At 44.1% G+C, this 23900-nt stretch overlaps 1 protein-coding gene across 1 annotated transcript in view; it reads right to left on the bottom strand.

The window, feature by feature from the left end:
- Nucleotides 1–23900, bottom strand: part of LOC126145962 (Krueppel-like factor 16) — a 187725-nt gene that overhangs the window by 122952 nt on the left and 40873 nt on the right. The gene's annotated exons all lie outside the window — the stretch shown is intronic.

Raw genomic sequence — 23900 nt, 5'->3', positions numbered from 1 at the left:
CATGGTTTCGAAAGAAACAGTCAACCAGATCCATTGAAATGTCTCTGGGATTGCAACTGTTCGGTCTAGTCCACACAAGTGTTAGTGACATGGTAATGACGAAAACTTGACCCTGTCCACGCAGGAGGGGTGGTTAGGAGGTGGCCAGTTGTAGCACAGACAAATGTCCCCTGTGTTAATACGAGGTGTTCAAAAAGTCCCTCCGCAGTGCCGTATGACTGTTAGCCGCGCGTGCCGTACGATTGCTCGCCTGCCTGGGTTACTACTTATTTTCAAGTGGACTCTCCCAACTTTCCACTGTTTCGTTTATCTCAGCCAGCGTCAGTAGTATCGTTGGTGTGTGTCGTTACGTGTTGACGTGAACGTTTAAGTTTAGTTTCTTTGTTTGTTTGTTTCGTTTTTGTCACTGTTAAAATGCTAACCATTGAAGATCGTGTGTTTTTAGTCGAACAAGTGTTCAAATCTGGCGGTAAATACGCAGTTTCAGTTCGTCAAACATTTAATTTAGTTTTCCCGGAGACAATACTCTCACATCGCGATACTGTGCGAGATTTGATTAACAGATTTCGAAGTACGGGTTCAGTGACAGATGCACCAAGAAGTGTCTACTCTTGGCCACCGAGAATACTGAAATACACTCCTGGAAATGGAAAAAAGAACACATTGACACCGGTGTGTCAGACCCACCATACTTGCTCCGGACACTGCGAGAGGGCTGTACAAGCAATGATCACACGCACGGCACAGCGGACACACCAGGAACCGCGGTGTTGGCCGTCGAATGGCGCTAGCTGCGCAGCATTTGTTCACCGCCGCCGTCAGTGTCAGCCAGTTTGCCGTGGCATACGGAGCTCCATCGCAGTCTTTAACACTGGTAGCATGCCGCGACAGCGTGGACGTGAACCGTATGTGCAGTTGACGGACTTTGAGCGAGGGCGTATAGTGGGCATGTGGGAGGCCGGGTGGACGTACCGCCGAATTGCTCAACACGTGGGGCGTGAGATCTCCACAGTACATCGATGTTGTCGCCAGTGGTCGGCGGAAGGTGCACGTGCCCGTTGACCTGGGACCGGACCGCAGCTTCTGCCTTGGTGCCAATGATGGTCGTATGCGTGTTTGGCGCCGTGCAAGTGAGCGCCACAATCAGGACTGCATACGACAGAGGCACACAGGGCCAACACCCGGCATCATGGTGTGGGGAGCGATCTCCTACACTGGCCGTACACCACTGGTGATCGTCGAGGGGACACTGAATAGTGCACGGTAAATCCAAACCGTCATCGAACCCATCGTTCTACCATTCCTAGACCGGCAAGGGAACTTGCTGTTCCAACAGGACAATGCACGTCCGCATGTATCCCGTGCCACCCAACGTGCTCTAGAAGGTGTAAGTCAACTACCCTGGCCAGCAAGATCTCCGGATCTGTGCCCCATTGAGCATGTTAGGGACTGGATGAAGCGTCGTCTCACGCGGTCTGCACGTCCAGCACGAACGCTGGTCCAACTGAGGCGCCAGGTGGAAATGGCATGGCAAGCCGTTCCACAGGACTACATCCAGCATCTCTACGATCGTCTCCATGGGAGAATAGCAGCCTGCATTGCTGCGAAAGGTGGATATACACTGTACTAGTGCCGACATTGTGCATGCTCTGTTGCCTGTGTCTATGTGCCTGTGGTTCTGTCAGTGTGATCATGTGATGTATCTGACCCCAGGAATGTGTCAATAAAGTTTCCCCTTCATGGGACAATGAATTCACGGTGTTCTTATTTCAATTTCCAGGAGTGTATGTGTCACAATTCACCTTCACGGTAACCGGAGTGGCCCAACTGATGATATGAAAAACAGCCCCAAAACATCATAGAATATCCTCCAGTCTTAACCACACCCTCCACACTCTACAGGTTAAACGCTTCGCCGGGTCGTCGATGCACTGTACGCCCCGCATAATTAGAAAAGAGGACAAATCACCACTCACTGGACCACAACACACACCTGCCGTCAACTACTGTCCAACTTCTAGTTTGTTTGGACCAACGAAGTCATGCAGCCTTATGTGCCATTGTGAGCAATGCTATCTTACGAGTAACGCCGAGTTTGAAACCGTCATTGACAGGGGGTGACGATCGCCTCCGGTCGCTGTCGGTTAGGATCTCTTTAAGGTGCTTTCACACCTGTGCGACTTTCTGTGAGCGCATGTCCGCGGTCCTCTCCTTTTGTTGATTTGTTTGACTGTAACTGATAGTTGAAAGATTCTGTTTCTTGCAAGCGTTTACGTTAGCACAACACGGTCGTGTACCTAGGAACAGATACTCAACTGAAATTTAAGAGAGTTTTAATAGAGAAAATCTTGTCAGTACTGTATTTAATCGTCTATCAGTTACATTGTTACTAAATAAACACCAATAATCAGTAAGTGTACTCAAAGTATGCAGAAGAATTATCAAAAACCTGTTACAAGTCAAATACATTTTGAAATAGAAGCTACAGTAAACTAACCCGAATTTCCACTTTAAAGACAATTCAAATTGTTTAGAAATTAAAGACACTTAGTTCATCTGCATGTGTCACTTGTTCTACGTAAAAGACCTTTTTTGAGTTATGAGATGGTGCACGACCGACGAAGTATGGTTAAGTGTGCACATGTGCTATACATAGCTCTAAAAATAGATAGGTTTTTGCTAACCATAAAATTTTCTACTTTAAGAATTAACGATATATTTCAAATATCTTTAATACCTTCTACAGTGCTTAGATGTGTAGAATGCGACATATTTATAAATGCTGCACAAAACACCAATCTCATGTATAATAACAACATAAACTGTAGAAAATGGCGGAAATCACTTATGGTGGTCTCTAATGTGCATTCCTTTATGTCATTTTACAACCAGTCACTAGACCGAAGTAGCTACTAAAAAACATTATGAGTTCCTACGTAACACAACACTCTCCCCACTAGAGAAGTTCGCATGTAATTAACATCAAACTGTTCAGCCTCGCCGGCCGTGGTGGCCGTGCAGTTTTAGGCGCTTCAGTCCGGAACCGCAGGACAGTTACGGTCGCAGGTTCAAATCCTGCCTCGGGCATGGATGTGTGTGATGTCCTTAGGTTAGTTAGGTTTAAGTAGTTCTAAGTTATAGGGGACTGATGACCTAAGATGTTAAGTCCCATAGTGCTCAGAGCCATTTGAACAATTTTTTTTTTTTGTTCAGCCTCAGCCAGGATCTGAATTCCTCGTATCAACACGACCAAATTGTGTGCTGAGTGTAATAGGGAGATGGGGATGCTAGTACACTTTCGATATCAGATTGATTCGGAAATTCATTAAATTGATCGCTTATTTAGCCCCCAACCCCAGCCGCCACCCACATCCACCCCTACAGCCATTGCCAACCCCATCCGCACCCCCAGATGATATCATGCGTTTTCCTCAGCCTGAATGTGTGTCTCCCCTCTCCCAACTCCCCCCTCCCCACCCCTCCCCATCCACCACCTATCCTATTGGCAGTAATTTCTAATTTTGGCGGGATTTCGAATTTTGGTGGAAATTTCTTTGTCCCAGGGCTGTGATAACATCCCATCCAACCCCCCCACCCCACTCCCCTCTCAGGAATTGGTGGGAAATTAAAAACGGGGCGCCCTTTCTGGGACTCGAACCAAGGTCCTTCTCGACAGAAAGCACAAGTGCACCCCTCCCCCCAACACATGGAAATTATCCAGATGCAGGAGAGGAAGGTTAGGTTAGTGTACTTTATTTATTTTGGTTGAGGAACTGATTAGAGATCGTCCTAATTACGTAATTAACCATAAAGATCGGTCCTCATTACACAACCATATGCATAGTGCTACACAACGAGTGTCAAAAATCGCAATTCAGCTCAAAAATGGATGATGACATACAACTGGTGTTATCCTACTGGGAAAAGTTTCACAATAGAACTCGAAACTAGTAGCAGATGTACTCAAACTCTACCCTTCACCTACAAGCTGGCAGGCAAAAGGCTAGGGTGGGAGGTACCATCTTTATTTTGTTAATGGGAATTACGTTCAACTGATGAGTTGGTTGTATTGCACAGAGAGGAGTTTAATAAGTGTGTTACCTGTAAGCATAGAGCTGAAGACTGTATTCATCGCTGTTTGATGTCAGAGTTTGCTTCAGAAGCCTAGCTCTGCATTGCTTGACAATCACGCAGCAACCCAGGTAATCGAAGCCAATACATGATACCACAAAAGATGGAAAATGCTTCATTGTTCTAATTACACATCTAGATTATTGTAAAAAAACGGCACTCGTAATCAGTGGGCAATAATGCAACACATGTACTGGGGAAAATCATTGTCCCAAAAAATTGCAGAGGGGGTCGCAGTTGCAACTGTGTCCTCCTCAATGGGCGCACATGAACTAACCAAATTGGTGGCAGTCTTAACCTCCCGCCCTACCACACCTCATACCTCCCTCTCCTCACCATAGTTAGGCATAGAGGGCTGTTCTATATTGATGCTGATGGTCCACAAAGAGATCCTTCTAATGGTATTGATATACTGTCTCCAAACTGCGAAAATCAGTCATAGATAGACCCCTCCCCCCCCCTCTCGGAAAAACAACAAAGTTTCGGAGAACTCTCCAGCATGCTTTTTTAAACGTCTGCTGCTTGGAAAACAGGTAGCTTATCGCCTAAATCGACTACAGACCCTGGAGTAGCCTCCCGCGAATCTGGATATGGAGTCATCAGTACAATGCGTCCCTGATGAGCAGATGGTTAGTCTGTCAGCGCTATCGACACCGAAAAAAGCTACTCATACAATACACTGCGACACCAGCTTCACCAAGAACAAAAGCGAGATAAATGATGGCCATCCTGTCCATGGGCTGTTTGTCCAAAACAGCAGCTGCGACCTGCTACGTAACATGTCCACCATGCCTCTAACAGTTCTGTCAGCAAGCGCACGCCATCCTCAGTAGGAAAACAATCACTGTAACAGTTGTATTTAATGTCAATGTCCCTCTTATAAGCGAGCATCTGTTAAAGGAAAACACCGACCCAACGAAAATAAATTTTACCTTTCCACGAAAGTAGGCACAGGCCATTTATTTTTAACTTTATGAACCAAAATTGGTATAGTGTTTACATTTGACTACACGATACAATCTGCATCTCATTATTTTGTGACATCCAATGAAATGAAAAGAACTACAGCACCGCCGCTTATTACGGGTGACCAGACTAGAGAGACATATCCACCTTGCATAAAATCGCAAAAAAAATATTCCACTATTTTGCTGCAAAAACTACTGATCACTGCAAATGTCCTTGTTTCGAAACTGACATTGGAGTCAAGAGAAAGCGGAGAATTTAAACTCCAAAGAAAAAAAAACATCTATGTTAAATAATTTCATGCATTCAAATACTGTCTGTGAATAAACTTTCATGCACATGTGAATTACAAACATTTCAGACAGGTGAAATAACATTACAGAATACAACCTTTCACACCATTTGTTCACATTTCGGAAAAACAACACAATCATTTTATGTTCGACAACAAGAAGTTATAATTCACGAGGACCTTGCTGTTTTGTACACTATGGCACGTCCCATTTTACAAATGTGATGCTATATCACATTGGCGTTTATGAAACAAATTGCGAGAGCCTGTCTTGTAATAGAACCTCCTATAAGATTTTACCATATCTCTCTCTTCCGATACATCGAAACCAGCAGATACCTGCAATTTAGTTTTGTAAGCAATTTGATCATCACAAGCCTGTTTCACTTTGCTCACATTTCGGGAAAAACACTACCATTTCGAAATTCCACAATTAGCTATAATTCAAGTGGTGCCTACTTTATTATTAGACGTTATGAAGTATGAAATGACATAGGAATTGTGGTAACACCTATTTTTAAACACGCAATCGTTACGATACTAATAAAAACAGCCATGATTCCATGAGAATAGATACAGTTGGTTTCTATTAGCTTTATGAGCAAAGTCGGCGTAGTTTTGATAGAACTGTATGCATCCAAACTTAAACCCGTGATACCACTCCTTGTAATATAACCTCCTGTAGGATTATACTGCTTCTCTCTCTTCCGATATATCGAAAAACAAATATCATCTGCCTGTTGACATTGAGCATATTACATATAGATGTATCACTTCATTGGTGCTAGGGGCCAGTTTTCGAAATCGCTTGCACAGATCTATGCAAAGTTTTGTCGACTGTACTGGAAGGAGACCATATCCAATAGACTATCAATCACAAGAGAGAGTTCCTATATACTTCCTTCATAAGCAGTTTCATACATTGTTTCTCTACCTGTAACACATCCAAGAAGTGTAAGACTACGGCTTAATACACTTTGTTTTTCTACCATGATTTCAAGGTCTGCGTCAGGTGCTAAACAAACACTAATACATTTCGATCCACTGTGTCTCACAGAAAGCTGAACGTTACATAGCTTAAACTATGCAGCTCTCACAAAAAACAGTTTGGTAGAAATAAATCACAGAGGCGGTATTTCTCATTGACAAAAATGTGGAATACTTTGCAACTTATGGAAACAGGGAGAGTTTGCCTCATATGTAGAGCATTTCCAACAGCTGTCCGAAGGTGATGACGTACACAGTTAATCTCATCATCCACAGCAATGGGGTAGTGGATGTCTCGGTGTTCCATTTCGAAGAGCATTGTGTCCTCATTTTGCAGTCATATATGATTACTGTTTCGGTGTCGACCATCGCCGGGTGAAAAGAAGACATGTGGAGGACATCACAGCATGTGGAAATAGGACAATTCCGCAGCATTGAGGAACGCTTCCAAGCAACTGTCTGAAGGTGATGACCTTTACCTTTAACCCTGTGCCTCACTCCAACAAGTAGCAGATATCCAGAGTTCCACCAAGTTTCTCTCCATCTCACTCAAGTGGTGTCAGTCAATTACTAATATGGTAATAAATAGTGTGCCTGTGGTCAGATGGGATGGGAGAGACACTGTTGATATCGGATGATGTACCGTAATATGCACCGCGGTTGATAGTGTAGTCAATTTTAGCAACGTTTACCGTTGTTCCCTAATTTCAACGCCATGCAATGACACAGCAGATTGCTTCGAAATTTCTGTATTATCGTGAAATCACCTCTCCACTACTTTGTAAGTACCATATACTAGACTGCGAGTGCAGATAGATGACTGTGCACTACGTACATTCAGTCATATACATCTAAATATACCAGTTGTTCCGTAATTTCAATGCTAGCCAGTGACACGGCAGAATGCTTACCAATTTATGTGTGATCGCTAAATCACCCCTCCACTGCTTTTCAAGTGCCATATATTAGACTGCAAATGCAGATGACTGTGCAGTATGTCCATTCGGCCCTATAAACCGAAGTATACCAGATGGCGTCCTACACCGATGCAATTATGTTACCTACATATTCCTAGCACATCAGTCATAGTGCAGAATTTACGATTACGACTGGCCATCTTTCCCTGTGCAGATTAACATCACAGAGTATTTTTTCATTCGTACCGTAAAGTCCGAGACTGACAGATCCCTCCCACATTGTCCTTGACCAACCCTCCCTACAATACGCTCGCCAATTTAATCTGCAACTGACCAGAAGTGTGAGGGTCCTATATCCACTATGTTTCACGTCACGTGAAGGAACGGGGCGAGTTGTGCCTGTAATTGCTGTTCAGCGAAGACTGTTCCACACCAGTCTTATCCACGGCATTAATCCAAATGCACAAGATCTCTCCATATGTCGAGGAGAGTAGCACTTCTTATCGGTGTATAGCGGACGTAAGAATGTTGTGTTGTGATATAAGAGACAGCTAAGAAGAAACTTGTGGTTTATACATGATGGAGCTCCAGACGGATGGAGTTTGAAACATTTCACGTAAATCAATTCCCAAGTATTATTCTACTGTCTAAAAATGCTATATCATTAAAGCCATATGGTTTCCGAAGTATTAGTCGTGCAGAATGGAACGCTTTTAATACTCTAATGCAGGATATATTTGTCCAAAATCAGTCGTGCACCTACCCTGCAAGTTTCCTACCCCAGTCACTATCGTGACAAAGTTTATAATGATAAAACTACTTCCTTCTACACTACTCCGGTGTCCTAGTAAGGCATCATCAGCGTATATCTGCCGCTCGAGCTGCTTACAAACCAACTAGAACGAAATCAGGGGACTGCCTTCCTGTCTCTTATTAAATTAATGCATTTTATATGTGTTTTTAACTCGGAAACGTAGGTACACTCAATCACAATTCCTGCATCAGTCGTGCTTACTATTAGTTGTAGTATCTGTTTTGTCAGATGCGGCTATGACTCACTGGGAAATATGACGAGGGAAAACCAACACGAATATTTTCGATAGTTAATACATTCAGATACCACTCACGCCCTGTTGCACGAAAATGAAAAAGCAACAACTTCTTACGAGGGAGTAAACACCTTGATCAGTAGCCAAAAGAGACGTAACAGTCTTGTTGCTGTTTACAGTAGCGTCACCACGGCTCTGGCAGCATTCCTGTTGCACAAAGAAGTCCTGGTCTGATATTAGGTACTTTTGCTCATGTGCAGGATAATATAGCTATTTCATCCTGATTCCCTGTCTCTGGAGAATACCATCCCTCACACTATTACAGGTGGGATATGTAGCATCGGTCCAGTCTCCTTCAGAACATTTTAGGGAATGGCTTAAGCTGATTTACGCATTGATTCTTCTCATTAATACTTAAGGAATAACAATGCTTGTGAGAAATAACTGTAATTCAGTAATATCTATATCCGACTGCATGTGTGAGAACACAGTTATAGATTGGGATACATATGTCCCGTCTGCTTTAAAATAGCGCCTCTGTGTAATACTTATGTCACCTCTGATGAAGTATGTGTTTCGAAAACTTACGTAGTTTGCAGGGGAAGGGGGAGGATTAAAACAGAATGCAGCCAGAGCATTATTTGTAAGCTTTTCTCGGTATTGAGTGTCTGGCTACTACCAACCCACCTCCATTCCCCGCATTTCATGGTATTTTTCCACTAGTTTCATGTATTCTCAGTTAATTAAAGTAATTTTGCAAGTTTTTTTCGGTGATATTACATATTTCGTCGCATTTCCCTCAATTTTACGTATTTCACATCAATTTATCGTAATTACACCAGTTTTCCTCGATTTTTATCGATTTTATGTCATTTTTTCATATTTTTCGATATTTTTCCGTACGAATATGGTCATATTGCTGGCATACTCATGCTTTGTTTGATTTTATATGAGGATATTTGCGTGTCCTGAACAACAGTCTACTAAAAAAATCAATTGAATTTCCTTCATCTCGATGATCTACATGCTTGCATTTTGGATAGGAAGATCACGAAAACTATATAGTAACACTTGCCTCTTACCTAGATGAGACTCAACGAGTGATGCAAATCGGAAACTCGCAGTCTGGAAACCTCCACCCTGCATAAAATCAGGAAAAAATATTCCACTATTTTGCTGCGAAAACTACTGATCACCACAGAATGTCCTTGTTTTGAAACCGTCACTGGAGTAAAGAGAAAACGAGAATGTAAACTCCAAAGAAAAACGTCGTAACTGCCGTCTGCGTCACTTCTGCTGTGCAGCGAGCTACGTTAATTTAAGTATTAACTGTATTTTTCTTACTTGTCACTTCTTCTTCCGTGTGTTTTTGCTTTTAGGAAGCTTTAATTGTCAAGTGCTAGAAATAGTATTCCATAGATTTCGTGTTTGTTTTGAATACAGTCAGAGAGAGTCCCTTTAGTCAACCATAGTGCCAGTAGTGCTAGTGTTTGTTTTCAATACAGTCCAGAGACAGGTAGTGCTATTTTCATTGTTTTCTACAAGAAGTGTCTAGTAACCACAGTTTAGTCAACTTTCAGCCGCCTTTAGTGAATTAGCAGTCTAGTTAAAAGTTGATTAACTCTCTACAGTAAATTGATTTCTTAGGATGGATAGGACGTGTGACTGCTGTGTACGGACGCAGGAGGAGCTGGCCACTGTTCGCGAACAGCTGAGCGTGTTGATGGCCGCGGTCAGCCGACTACAGGCTGCTGCCTCGGAGTGTAGCGGCAGTGGGGAGTCTGGTGCGTCGCAAGGTACACCCCAGGTGTTACATGCTTCAACCACTGTCCCTGCTGTCGAGACATCTTCGCGGATACCGGGCGCGGTTGGGCCACCCTCTCCCCAAGGGGAGTGGCGGGTTCAGCGGCGTTCGCGGCGCACGAGGCGGAGGGTCAATGTGGAGAATGGCCGTGTGGCATCGCCCGCTCTGCCTGTGAGTGGACATGTGGCCGCTCCTTCAGCAAGGTCCGAGCAGGCACACGGGGGGAGGGGTTTATTAGTTATTGGGAGCTCCAACGTTAGGCGGGTGATGGAGCCCCTTAGGGAAATAGCGGAAAGGTCGGGGAAGAAGGCCAGTGTTCACTCTGTCTGCTTGCCGGGGGGTCTCATCCGAGATGTGGAAGAGGCCCTGCCGGCGGCGATAGAGAGCACTGGGTGCACCCGACTGCCAATTTTTGCTCATATCGGCACCAATGACTCCTGCCGTCTGGGTTCTGAGGTCATCCTCAGTTCGTACAGGCGGTTGGCGGAGTTGGTAAAGGCGGAAAGCCTCGCACGCGGGGTGGAATCTGAGCTAACTATTTGCAGTATCGTTCCCAGAACCGATCGCGGTCCTCTGGTTTGGAGCCGAGTAGAAGGCTTAAACCAGAGGCTCAGACGATTCTGCGGAGATCTGGGGTGCAAATTTCTCGACCTCCGCTATCGGGTGGAGAAATGTAGGGTCCCCCTGAATAGGTCAGGCGTGCACTACACGCAGGAAGCGGCTACAAGGGTAGCGGAGTACATGTGGAGTGCACATGTGGGTTTTTTAGGTTAGAGAATTTCCTCCCTAGGCCCGACAAGACGCCTCCTGAGACGCGGCAAGGTAGGAGTAGGCAAAATGCAACAGGGAATAACAATATTAATGTGCTAATAGTAAACTGCAGGAGCGTCTATAGAAAGGTCCCAGAACAGCTCTCATTAATAAAAGGTCACAATGCCCATATAGTACTAGAGACAGAAAGTTGGCTGAAACCAGACGTAAACAGTAATGAAATCCTAAACTCAGATTGGAATGTATACCGCAGAGAAGGGCTGGACAGTGAAGGGGGAGGCGTGTTTATAGCGATAAGAAGTGCAATAGTATCGAAGGAAATTGACGGAGATCCGAAATGTGAAATAATTTGGGTGAAGGTCACGGTTAAAGCAGGCTCAGACATGGTAATTGGATGTATCTATAGGCCCCCTGGCTCAGCAGCTGTTGTGGCTGAGCACCTGAAGGATAATTTGGAAAATATTTCGAGTAGATTTCCCCACCATGTTATAGTTCTGGGTGGAGATTTTAATTTGCCGGATATAGACTGGGAGACTCAAACGTTCATAACAGGTGGCAGGGACAAGAATCCAGTGAAACTTTTTTAAGTGCTTTATCTGAAAACTACCTTGAGCAGTTAAACAGAGAACCGACTCGTGGCGATAACATATTAGACCTTCTGGTGACAAACAGACCTGAACTATTTGAAACAGTTAACGCAGAACAGGGAATCAGCGATCATAAAGCGGTTAATGCATCGATGATTTCAGCCGAAAATAGAAATATTAAAAAAGGTAGGAAGATATTTCTGTTTAGCAAAAGTGACAAAAAGCAGATTACAGAGTACCTGACGGCTCAACACAAAAGTTTTGTCTCAAGTATCCGGCCGTTGTGGCTGAGCGGTTCTAGGCGCTTCAGTCTGGAACCGCGCGACCGCTACGGTCGCAGGTTCGAATCCTGCCTCGGGCATGGATGTGTGTGATGTCCTTATGTTAGTTAGGTTTAAGTAGTTCTAAGTTCTAGGGGACTGATGACCTCAGATGTTAAGTCCCATAGTGCTCAGAGCCATTTGAACCATTTGTCTCAAGTACACATAGTGTTGAGGATCAGTGGACAAAGTTCAAAACCATCGTACAATATGCGTTGGATGAGTATGTGCCAAGCAAGATCGTAAGAGGTGGAAAAGAGCCACCGTGGTACAACAACCGAGCTAGAAAACTGCTGCGGAAGCAAAGGGAACTTCACAGCAAACATAAACATAGCCAAAGCCTTGCAGACAAACAAAAATTACGCGAAGCGAAATGCAGTGTGAGAAGGGCTATGCGAGAGGCGTTCAATGAATCCGAAAGTAAAGTTCCATGTACTGTCTTGGCAGAAAATCCTAAGAAATTTTGGTCTTATGCCAAAGCGGTAGGTGGATCAAAACAAAATGTCCAGACACTGTGACCAAAATGGTACCGAAACAGAGGATGACAGACAAAAGGCCGAAATACTAAATGTCTTTTTCCAAAGCTGTTTCACAGAGGAAGACTGCACTGTAGTTCCTTCTCTAGATTGTCGCACAGATGACAAAATGGTAGATATCGAAATAGACGACAGAGGGATAGAGAAACAATTAAAATCGCTCAAAAGAGGAAAGGCCGCTGGACTTGATGGGATACCAGTTCGATTTTACACAGAGTACGCGTAGGAACTTGCCCCCCTTCTTGCAGCGGTGTACCATAGGTCTCTAGAAGAACGTAACGTTCCAAAGGATTGGAAAAGGGCACAGGTCATCCCCGTTTTCAAGAAGGGACGTCGAACAGATGTGCAGAACTATAGACCTATATCTATAACGTCGATCAGTTGTAGAATTTTGGAACACGTATTATGTTCAGGGTACCCTCCGCCACACACCGTCAGGTGGGTTGCGGAGTATGGATGTAGATATAGATGTAGAGGTGTGTGGCGGAGGGTACCTTGAGTACCTTTATTGGTTCTCCCTTCTATTCCAGTCTCGTATTGTTGGTGGAAAGAAAGATTGTCGGTATGCTTCTGTGTGGGCTCTAATCTCTCTGATTTTATCCTCATGGTCTCTTCGCGAGATATACGTAGGAGGGAGCAATATACTGCTTGACTCTTCGGTGAAGGTATGTTCTCGAAACTTTAACAAAAGCCCGTACCGAGCTACCGAGCGTCTCTCCTGCAGAGTCTTCCATTGGAGTTTATCTATCATCTCCGTAACGCTTTCGCGATTATTAATGATCCCGTAACGAAGCGCGCTGCTCTCCGTTGGATCTTCTCTATCTCTTCTATCAATCCTACCTGGTACGGATCCCACACTGCTGAGCAGTATTCAAGCAGTGGGCGAACAAGCGTACTGTAACCTACTTCCTTTGTTTTCAGATTGCATTTCCTTAGGATTCTTCCAATGAATCTCAGTCTGGCACTTGCTTAACCAACGATCAACTTTATATGATCATTCCATTTTAAATCACTCCTAATGCGTACTTCCACATAATTTATGGAATTAACTGCTTCCAGTTGCTGACCTGCTATTTTGTAGCTAAATGATAAGGGATCTATCTTTCAATGTATTCGCAGCACATTACACTTGTCTACATTGAGATTGAATAGCCATTCCCTGCACCATGCGTCAATTCGCTGCAGATCCTCCTGCATTTCAGTACAATTTTCCATTGTTACAATCTCTCGATACACCACAGCATTATCTGCAAAAAGCCTCAGTCAACGTCCGATGTCATCCACAAGGTCATTTATGTATATTGTGAACAGCAACGGTCCTACGACACTCCCCTGCGGCACACCTGAAATCACTCTTACTTCGGAAGACGTGTCTCCATTGAGAATGACATGCTGCGTTCTGTTATCTAGGAACTCTTCAATCCAATCACACAATTGGTCTGATAGTCCAAATGCTCTTACTTTGTTCATTAAACGACTGTGGGGAACTGTATCGAACGCCTTGCGGAAGTCAAGAAACACGGCATCTACCTGTGAACCCGTGTCTATGGCCCTCTGAGTCTCGTGGACGAATAGTGTGAGCTGGGTTCCCCACGACCGTCTTTTTCCAAACCCATGCTGATTCCTACAGCGTAGATTTCTAGTTTCCAGAAAAGTCATTATACTCGAACATAAAATTTGTGTTCCAAAATTCTACAACTGATCGACGTTAGAGATATAGGTCTATAGTTCTGCACATCTGTTCGACGTCCCTTTTATAAAACGGGGATGACCTGTGCCCTTTTCCAATCATTTGGAACGCTACGCTCTTCTAGAGACCTACGGTACACCGCTGAAAGAAGGGGGGCAAGTTCCTTCGCGTACTCTGTGTAAAATCGAACTGGTATCCCATCAGGTCCAGCGGCCTTTCAGGTGGCTTGCGGAGTATGGATGTAGATGTAGATGTAGATATGTTAAGCATTTTGTCTCAGCTTGATGGACAAATTACATGACCTGAGGACAACTCCTGTGTTCAAATACTGCCTGTAAATAAACTTTCATGCACATGTGAATTACAAACATTTCAGACACTTGAAGTAACATTACAGAATACAACATTTCACACCATTTGTTGACATGTCGGAAAAACAACACAATCATTTTATGTTCGACAACAACAAGCTATAATTCACGAGGACCTTGCTGTTTTGTACACTATGGCAGGTCCCATTTTACAAATGCGATGCTATACCACACTGGCGTTTATGAAACACATCGCGAGAGCCATCTTGTAATAGAACCCCCTATAAGATTTTACCATATCTCTCTCTTCCGATACATCAAAGCCAGCAGATTATTGCATTTTAGTTTTGTGAGCAATTTGATCATCACACACTTTCTGTTATGGGCTGATAATTCTGTTACATGAAGTGGTTTTCAAATGTAGTGTATGTATGGGCTTTCACTTTTGATTGTCTTTCACACATATACTGAATGACAGTTATTGAAGGTTAATTGACGTATACTTGCACAACGTTAAATAAATTCAGCAAAACATATTTCGAATAGGCCCCTATTTGTAGAGGTGTGACTCGAGATCTATTAAAAAAGCCGATTCTCACATTAAAGAAGCAGTTCTAGTTTAAGTAAAACTAGAAGTGACACTTTGATATTTGACACATGTCGATTACATCTTTCTAATAATTAAGCCTATACCACGTTCTGGAAAGTACAGTTTAAAAATTTTTGTGTGATATGTTCGATGTTATTTACGAAGCTCTAAATACTATTTTAAAATCTAATATTTTCACTCTAGCACCTAAAATACCTGTACTACGAAATTTTTAATTTATTCGTACCGAATTTTGGAGCTGTGTTAGTGCACTAAAAGACACTGTACTGCTATTGATCTTCTTTATTATAAGCAACACTCTATCTGAAGTAATACTGACCGCGAAGAATATTGTTACAGAGACATCGTGATATCCTTGGAGGTTAAAATATAACCCACTTTATGCATAAAACAGATTCTAACCTAACCTCCTCGATCCCGTCATGACCAAGCTGTCGGCCAATGTTATTGGGTAAGCTTTGGCGACGGCGTCTGACGACCGCTGTCGGTGCCATTGTAAACGCAGCCGTAGGATTCTGAAAAACTGCAGAGAAAATAGAATGGAGTAAACTGGCGTTACCGAGGGATCCGCCTGCATAGTTAGGCCGCCCGTAGGACGTAAAATTGCGTCCTGGTCGTAACGACATGTTCTCACTTTTCAGATGATCCGTCCAGTTCTCCTACTCTGCCGCCCTTGAAGATGCCTAGCCCTTGCATTGTCACCCTAAGAGCGTAGTACAACCACGATCCGACGAAAATCGCAAGATCTCTCGAACCCACACAGCAACTGACTGTAGTAACAAATTAATTCCTTATCCGTGAAAATATGTTGATATGGGCGAGTCTCTGCAAAACGCCACAGACAGACACATACAACACAGAAACATATAAAAGGATGCAAGGGTACGATATGTATCTGTTACGTTGTTGAATATGTCAGGGAATAGCTCAGTGGTTCCTGTATCTGTTCCTATAGTTGTTTGCAGGTAATAATATTTTCCTCTCGTTTACGTCCCTACGGCACAACTTTTTGGACGACGCCAATAATTAGCAAATAAATGCTAAACAGTTAGAGATACATTGTATGAAGCGGGGAAATTCAGGCACCAAATAACTCGGTAAAGGACCCAAATGAAAGGACTGGACTCCAAGGGTTTTCTTTCCAACTACATTCACCATTTTACCTATAATACAAATACAACTTTATTACACCAACAAGCAAATTGTGGAAATAAATATCACAGACCAAAAAACTGAAATAATTTAAAAGGGCCTTAATAACAATTAGCTGGGCTGCCAATCCTCCAAAGCTTTCAAGGGCCAAGGCTCAATTAAAAATAAAAAAAATACAATTAACATGGACACACAGATTAGGCAGTTAGTCAAGATTTCAAATTTAATGAAACGTACTTCTTTGTAGGAGCCTTCACTTAGGAGCATTAGGAATTAATTACAGAATGGAGACCCCTTGCGACCGTTATCCACACTGGCTGACACCTCCAATGCGTGGGTTGTCTGTCCGGATATCAAGGCGCCGGGGTAACCGACCGATCACTCTGGAAGGCAGTCTTACTCTTTCAGTCGGCTGCGAGGCCCGGCCAGTTCAAACACGCGGCCGACCAAACTTTACCAAGTTCTTTGGGTAGCAAATATGGCAAACGCACCTGAAGTACACACAGACTTATTAGTTGAGATACAAATACCATTTGCCCACTTGAGGCACTCAGTATCCTATATGCAAATTTTGATTACGAACAATTACCCATATAAGCCGCAAGGAGCGATAATATAGATTTTACGGTTAGGGACTTTTTACGGTGACGCTGAACAACATTTAGTGCATAATGCTTACGGCCGAGCTAACAAGGATACCAAACAAATCGGCCTAAGTACATATGCGTCTTCAGTTTAGGGATTTTAGTGGCATGTATCGACTAACTAACAAGAAATATCATTATCTCTTAAATATTTTTGGCACGAACGGCACAGCAAAACGTGAATGGCAATTCCAAATAATTACCTTTTTTAGTAATTAAGAATTAAAAGTAACTTCATAAAACCTTAAAACTACAAACAGGGGGGCCATATCATACATTGAAATTGAGTAGGGTATAAATATTGGGAAGAGTAGCAAATGTGCCCCTGACTTCAAGTTCGTTCCGCTCTCGCCAGCACACACAGGCAAAATAACACGTCCAGAACGTCAACTGGCACAAGAGCAGGGCTACACAGCACATACTTAGTCTAAACGGAGCTCCACACGCAACACTAAAACACGGAAATGCATCAGGCGAGCCACAGCGTGAAATTTACATTCAATGTGACAAGGAGCTGTTCCTTACGTAATGTAACAGTCCTTTAAGAGATCACTCAAGGTGCTCACTGTTGTAGTAGCCAGCCGCGGTGGCCGTGCGGTTCTAGGCGCTGCAGTCCGGAACCGCGGGACTGCTACGGTCGCAGGTTCGAATCCTGCCTTGGGCATGGATGTGTGTGATGTCCTTAGGTTAGTTAGGTTTAAGTAGTTCTGAGTTCTAGGGGACTGATGACCTAAGATGTTAAGTCCCATAGTGCTCAGAGCCATTTAAACCATTTCTTGTTGTTGTTGTAGTTTTGGTCTTCAGTCCAGCGACTGGTCTGATGCAGCTCTCCATTCTACCCTATCCTGTGCAAGCTTCTTCTCGAAGTACCTACTGCAACCTACATCCTTCTTAATCTGCTTAGTGTATTCATCTCTTGGTCTCCTACGATTTTTACCCTCCACGCTGCCCTCCAATACTACATTGGTGATCCCTTGATCCCTCAGAACATGTCCCGCCAACCGATCCCTTCTTATAGTAAAGTTGTGCATGAAAGTCCTCTTCTCCCCAATTCTAGTCAGTACCTCCTCATTAGTTATGTGATCTGTCCATCTAATCTTCAGCATTCTTCTGTAGCACCACAGTTCGAAAGCCTCTATCCTCTTCTTGCCTAAACTATTTATCGTCCATGTTTCACTTCCATACATGGCAACACTCCATACTAATACTTTCAGAAAAGACTTCCTAACACTTAAATCTATACTCGATGTTAACAAATTTCTCTTCTTCAGAAATGCTTTCCTTGCCATTGCCAGTCTACATTTTATATCCTCTCTACTTCGACCATCATCAGTTATTTTGCTTCCCAAAGAGCAAAACTCATTCACTACTTTAAGTGTGTCATTTCCTCATGTAATTCCCTCAGTATCACCTGATTTAATTTGACTACATTCTATTGTCCTCGTTTTGATTTTGTTGATGTTCATCTTATATGCTCCCTTCGAGACACTGTCCATTCCGTTCAACTGCTCTTCCAGGTTCTTTGCTGTCTCTGCCAGAATTATGTCATCAGGAAACCTCAAAATTTGTATTTCTTCTATTTGGATTTCAATTCTTACTCAAAACTTTTTTTTGTTTCCCTTACTGCTTGCTCAATATACAGACTGAATAACATCGGGGATATGCTACAACCCTGTCTCACTCCCTTCCCAACCACTGCTTCCCTTTCATGCCCCTCGACTCTTATAACTGCCATCTGTTTTGTGTACAAATTGTATATACACTCCTGGAAATTGAAATAAGAACACCGTGAATTCATTGTCCCAGGAAGGGGAAACTTTATTGACACATTCCTGGGGTCAGATACATCACATGATCACACTGACAGAACCACAGGCACATAGACACAGGCAACAGAGCATGCACAATGTCGGCACTAGTACAGTGTATATCCACCTTTCGCAGCAATGCAGGCTGCTATTCTCCCATGGAGACGATCGTAGAGATGCTGGATGTAGTCCTGTGGAACGGCTTGCCATGCCATTTCCACCTGGCGCCTCAGTTGGACCAGCGTTCGTGCTGGACGTGCAGACCGCGTGAGACGACGCTTCATCCAGTCCCAAACATGCTCAATGGGGGACAGATCCGGAGATCTTGCTGGCCAGGGTAGTTGACTTACACCTTCTAGAGCACGTTGGGTGGCACGGGATACATGCGGACGTGCATTGTCCTGTTGGAACAGCAAGTTCCCTTGCCGGTCTAGGAATGGTAGAACGATGGGTTCGATGACGGTTTGGATTTACCGTGCACTATTCAGTGTCCCCTCGACGATCACCAGTGGTGTACGGCCAGTGTAGGAGATCGCTCCCCACACCATGATGCCGGGTGTTGGCCCTGTGTGCCTCTGTCGTATGCAGTCCTGATTGTGGCGCTCACCTGCACGGCGCCAAACACGCATACGACCATCATTGGCACCAAGGCAGAAGCGACTCTCATCGCTGAAGACGACACGTCTCCATTCGTCCCTCCATTCACGCCTGTCGCGACACCACAGGAGGCGGGCTGCACGATGTTGGGGCGTGAGCGGAAGACGGCCTAACGGTGTGCGGGACCGTAGCCCAGCTTCATGGAGACGGTTGCGAATGGTCCTCGCCGATACCCCAGGAGCAACAGTGTCCCTAATTTGCTGGGAAGTGGCGGTGCGGTCCCCTACGGCACTGCATAGGATCCTACGGTCTTGGCGTGCATCCGTGCGTCGCTGCGGTCCGGTCCCAGGTCGACGGGCACGTGCACCTTCCGCCGACCACTGGCGACAGCATCGATGTACTGTGGAGACCTCACGCCCCACGTGTTGAGCAATTCGGCGGTACGTCCACCCGGCCTCCCGCATGCCCACTATACGCCCTCGCTCAAAGTCCGTCAACTGCACATACGGTTCACGTCCACGCTGTCGCGGCATGCTACCAGTGTTAAAGACTGCGATGGAGCTCCGTATGCCACGGCAAACTGGCTGACACTGACGGCGGCGGTGCACAAATGCTGCGCAGCTAGCGCCATTCGACGGCCAACACCGCGGTTCCTGGTGTGTCCGCTGTGCCGTGCGTGTGATCATTGCTTGTACAGCCCTCTCGCAGTGTCCGGAGCAAGTATGGTGGGTCTGACACACCGGTGTCAATGTGTTCTTTTTTCCATTTCCAGGAGTGTAGGTAAATAGCCTTTTGTTCCTTGCATTTGACCCCTGCCACCTTCAGAATTTGAAAGAAAGTATTCCAGTCAACACTGTCAAAATCTTTCTCTAAGTCTACAAATGCTAGAAACGTATGTTTGCCTTTCCTTAATCTATCTTCTAAGATAATTTGTAGGGTCAAAATTGCTTCACGTGTTCTAACATTTCTACGGAATCCAAACTGACCTTCCCTGAGGTCAGTTTCTGTCAGTCTTTCCAATCGTCTGTAAATAATCCGTGTTAGTCACTACGAAGAATAATAAGCAGTAGTACACAAAACATTTATTTATAAATATATATGGGTGCAAACGCCTCACAACAATACAGCAATCACTTTCTTTCTCACAAAACCGGCAAGACACCAACGAGGGAGAAGCGACCTCGAAGCACGGATTAAGAGTATACCTATGTATAATCCCCGGTTTCCGAAAAGTGGAAAACTTTATCTTCAAGTGTGCCCAAAAACAACCATGGGGAAAGGCGAAAAAAAAACTAAAACAACTGCGGGTAAAGCAACGTGCGACAAAGCCGAGGCAGCAAGATAAAGACAACCACCAATCCAATCCACTGCCTACTCCACAGCAAAACACGGCTGCAACCGCCGTACTGTACGGCCCAGCGCGCGCTTTCCCAACCTGCCTTGTGTGAGAGAACTCCACTCCACCGACCGTCGGCCACCTTTCTGGGACCCATCTCACTCGCTTCGGCCGAGCGTCACCCAGCTCCCTTGTTCGACAGCCGATCCTTTACGCGGAAATCGACTCTGAGCGAGCCGCCACGGGAAGTTGGAAAACAGTCAGAGAGTTCATACAAGTTTCCATTCCCACTTAAGAGAGAGTCAAGCTCATTGGTTTGACTGTTTAGCCTTCTGGGATGAGTTTTACAATGAAAGAACTAGTCAGCCACCGCAGCTACATGATGCGCGCCCATTCATTACACTGCTCATATGAGAGACTCGTTCGCTCACTGCGGCGTCTCCGAGACTCCAAAATACCTGCCTGCCACGAATACAGGTGCGGGCTGTCCATGTAAGAGCTCACTGTGCAGATACAGAGTTTCCCCAGAGGCTCTGAACAGGTTGATATCACCGGTCTAAATACATAACACAAGTTGCCACTAGGAGTGTCAAGAATAACAGAGAACGCAACAACTTTTTTCGACCATCTACCATCCATTAGCGTGGGTAGATCCGACGATTCTAATTAGTTTACATTACGGTCGTAATTACATCTTCCAATCCAGCATGTTACATGTTTAATTTATTTGTTTTTCTACCTCTGCTAGTAATACCCAATACGCTTGTCTCCATTGCTTCCTGCACAACCCGCAGTTTTTCAATGGTTTTCGCCTCAAAAAATTTCGAATCTAACTTTCATAAATCCAGACTAGGAACACACATTGTTAGTAAATTTCCATTTTCAGACACGCCGGAAGCTTAGTTTCGCATACCTTATTTAGTTTAACAAAAACATTGAGGCCATTTTTACTTGGCTGTTCATTCCTTTTCCTGTCTCATCAACTGCCCCAAATACAAAATGTCACACATCAAGTCTGTGACTTCGTTGTTACGAGGAAACTTCGGAAAGCGCATCATAGTGTGTGAGAGGAATGGCGCTGCAATTGGAAACGCATTCCAAAGTTGGAGAACGCTGTATGGTAAGATCCTTGGGAGTAAAACATGTAAGTTTTACATAGATTCACCGTGAAATTTCAATCACGCCCAACCGTAGTAAAATTATACCAACATTTTGACCGCGATGCTGATCATATTGGGAGGCCATCGTCGTGGATCGAGCATGACAGTGTCCAGTCAATCAGGGTACTGACTCGCGGCAGTCGCAGACTTTGCTACGATGAGTAACGTTCACACAGCGGTTCTCGAACGGCTTCGTAACCTTTATCATTTAGCTACAAAATAGCAGGTCAGCAACTGGAAGCAGTTAATACCATAAATTATCTGGGAGTACGCATTAGGAGTGATTTAAAATGGAATGATCATATAATGTTGATTGTCGGTAAAGCAGATGCCAGACTGAGATTCATTGGAAGAATCCTAAGGATATGCAATCCGAAAACAAAGGAAGTAGGTTACAGTACGCTTGTTCGCCCACTGCTTGAATACTGCTCAGCAGTGTGGGATCCGTACCAGATAGGGTTGATAGGAGAGATAGAGAGGACCCAACGGAGAGCAGCGCGCTTCGTTACAGGATCATTTAGTAATCGCGAAAGCGTTACGGAGATGATAGATAAACTCCAGTGGAAGACTCTGCAGGAGAGACGCTCAGTAGCTCGGTACGGGCTTTTGTCAAAGTTTCGAGAACATACCTTTACCGAAGAGTCAAGCAGTATATTGCTCCCTCCTACGTATATCTCGCGAAGAGACCATGAGGATAAAATCAGAGAGATTAGAGCCCACACAGAAGCATACCGACAATCCTTCTTTCCACGAACAATACGAGACTGGAATAGAAGGGAGAACCGATAGAGGTACTCAAGGTACCCTCCGCCACACACCGTCAGGTGGCTTGCGGAGTATGGATGTAGATGTAGATGTAGAAGGAGAAGATTCTGAACGACTGGTAGAATTCCTCCATAGCTGTTTTCGGAGACTTGATGATTATGTTGAAAAATAGTGTCATGTATCCGCATCACTCTGAGGTGTAGTACAGCATTCAATAAAAGTTACTTGGCCTTCCATAATAATGTGTAACTTAATTTTTCAAGACTACTCGTAGTTTCTACTATTTTTGTTTCGATATGTTGGGTGTACATTAATTTACTTTCATCATAACTGATTTTGAAGCATAATTACAAACTTATTCATCGTCAGCACCAAAACTCAGATAGATGTCTTCCATTTAAAAATGTCTTCCTTCTTCGGTTGAACCACTACTTGAGTCTTAGAGTGCCGTTAGAATAAATTTTGTTGAAACTAAATCAAGACATTTCTCAAGACCTATGAATCCCAGACATAGCGGTAATCCATACTTCTTGTTGTCCGTTCAGGACTTGCAAAGTGGTCTGTTGCGCTTTATCCACTTCTAAAGCGAGCGTGTTTCTTCTGTTTTGTGTTTTGTTTTATAGCACACAGCCAGCTTTCATACTAATTTCCACTGAGCTTTGTTCGTTGTATACTTTATTTGCAACTGTTTTCAAAGCCCACTGCAGCTTCATTTTCAGGCACGTACGACTATTGAAGAAGGGAAATATACCCTCAAGTTGTTGCTTTACCATTTCGTCATGGTTCTATCAAGGAAATGCTGAAAGATCTTAAATTTGATGACATGAAACTTAACGGAAACAAACTTAGAGAACTTGAGGAACCAATTTTCAAAGCGGAATCTACGAATAGTAACCAGTACCTTTATACCGCTCCGTCTCAGGCTGCGAAGGTAAAAAAGAAAATATTTACAATAGCTGGCGTAGACACGTAAGGAGTCATTCTGCCCACGATCCAGACGTGGATGGAGCGGAAGTAAATCTCGTTGTATCGCGATACTGGTGTGGTATAACGCCGGCCGTCCGCGCATTGTGTTGATGTTTCTCTGCTTCATAGCGCTGCGTGCAGAACTCAAACGTCCGATAGAGTAGCGCGGACATGTGGGAAGCACGTGGTTGTGTGATAGTACGGGCCAACCGTCGCCAAGCAATCTTGCGTGTCACTGATATACGTACAGACAGCTACGATAGCTGCACACGACGAAATGAACCTACTGTTCCTAATGTCCTAAAGCTAATAAACGCGTTTTTTTAAAATCAAGTGCCGCATTTGCTACATATAGTTAGCGTCTCTTTTCAGTGGCGAGGCTTAAATCGATTCAGTTTCGTTTGCTCAGGTGCAATTAGGAGTAATGCAGAGAACTTAAATTTATATCCTTTATTGTGCTAAGATTTTTGGCATATGCTTGACGGACGCTTGTGGAACACC

This window comes from Schistocerca cancellata, chromosome 2 (assembly GCF_023864275.1).
Source record: "Schistocerca cancellata isolate TAMUIC-IGC-003103 chromosome 2, iqSchCanc2.1, whole genome shotgun sequence".
NCBI classification, from domain to species: Eukaryota; Metazoa; Arthropoda; class Insecta; order Orthoptera; family Acrididae; genus Schistocerca; species Schistocerca cancellata.
Note: the sequence above shows the minus strand (reverse complement) of the source record. Positions and strands in the feature narration are given on the sequence as shown.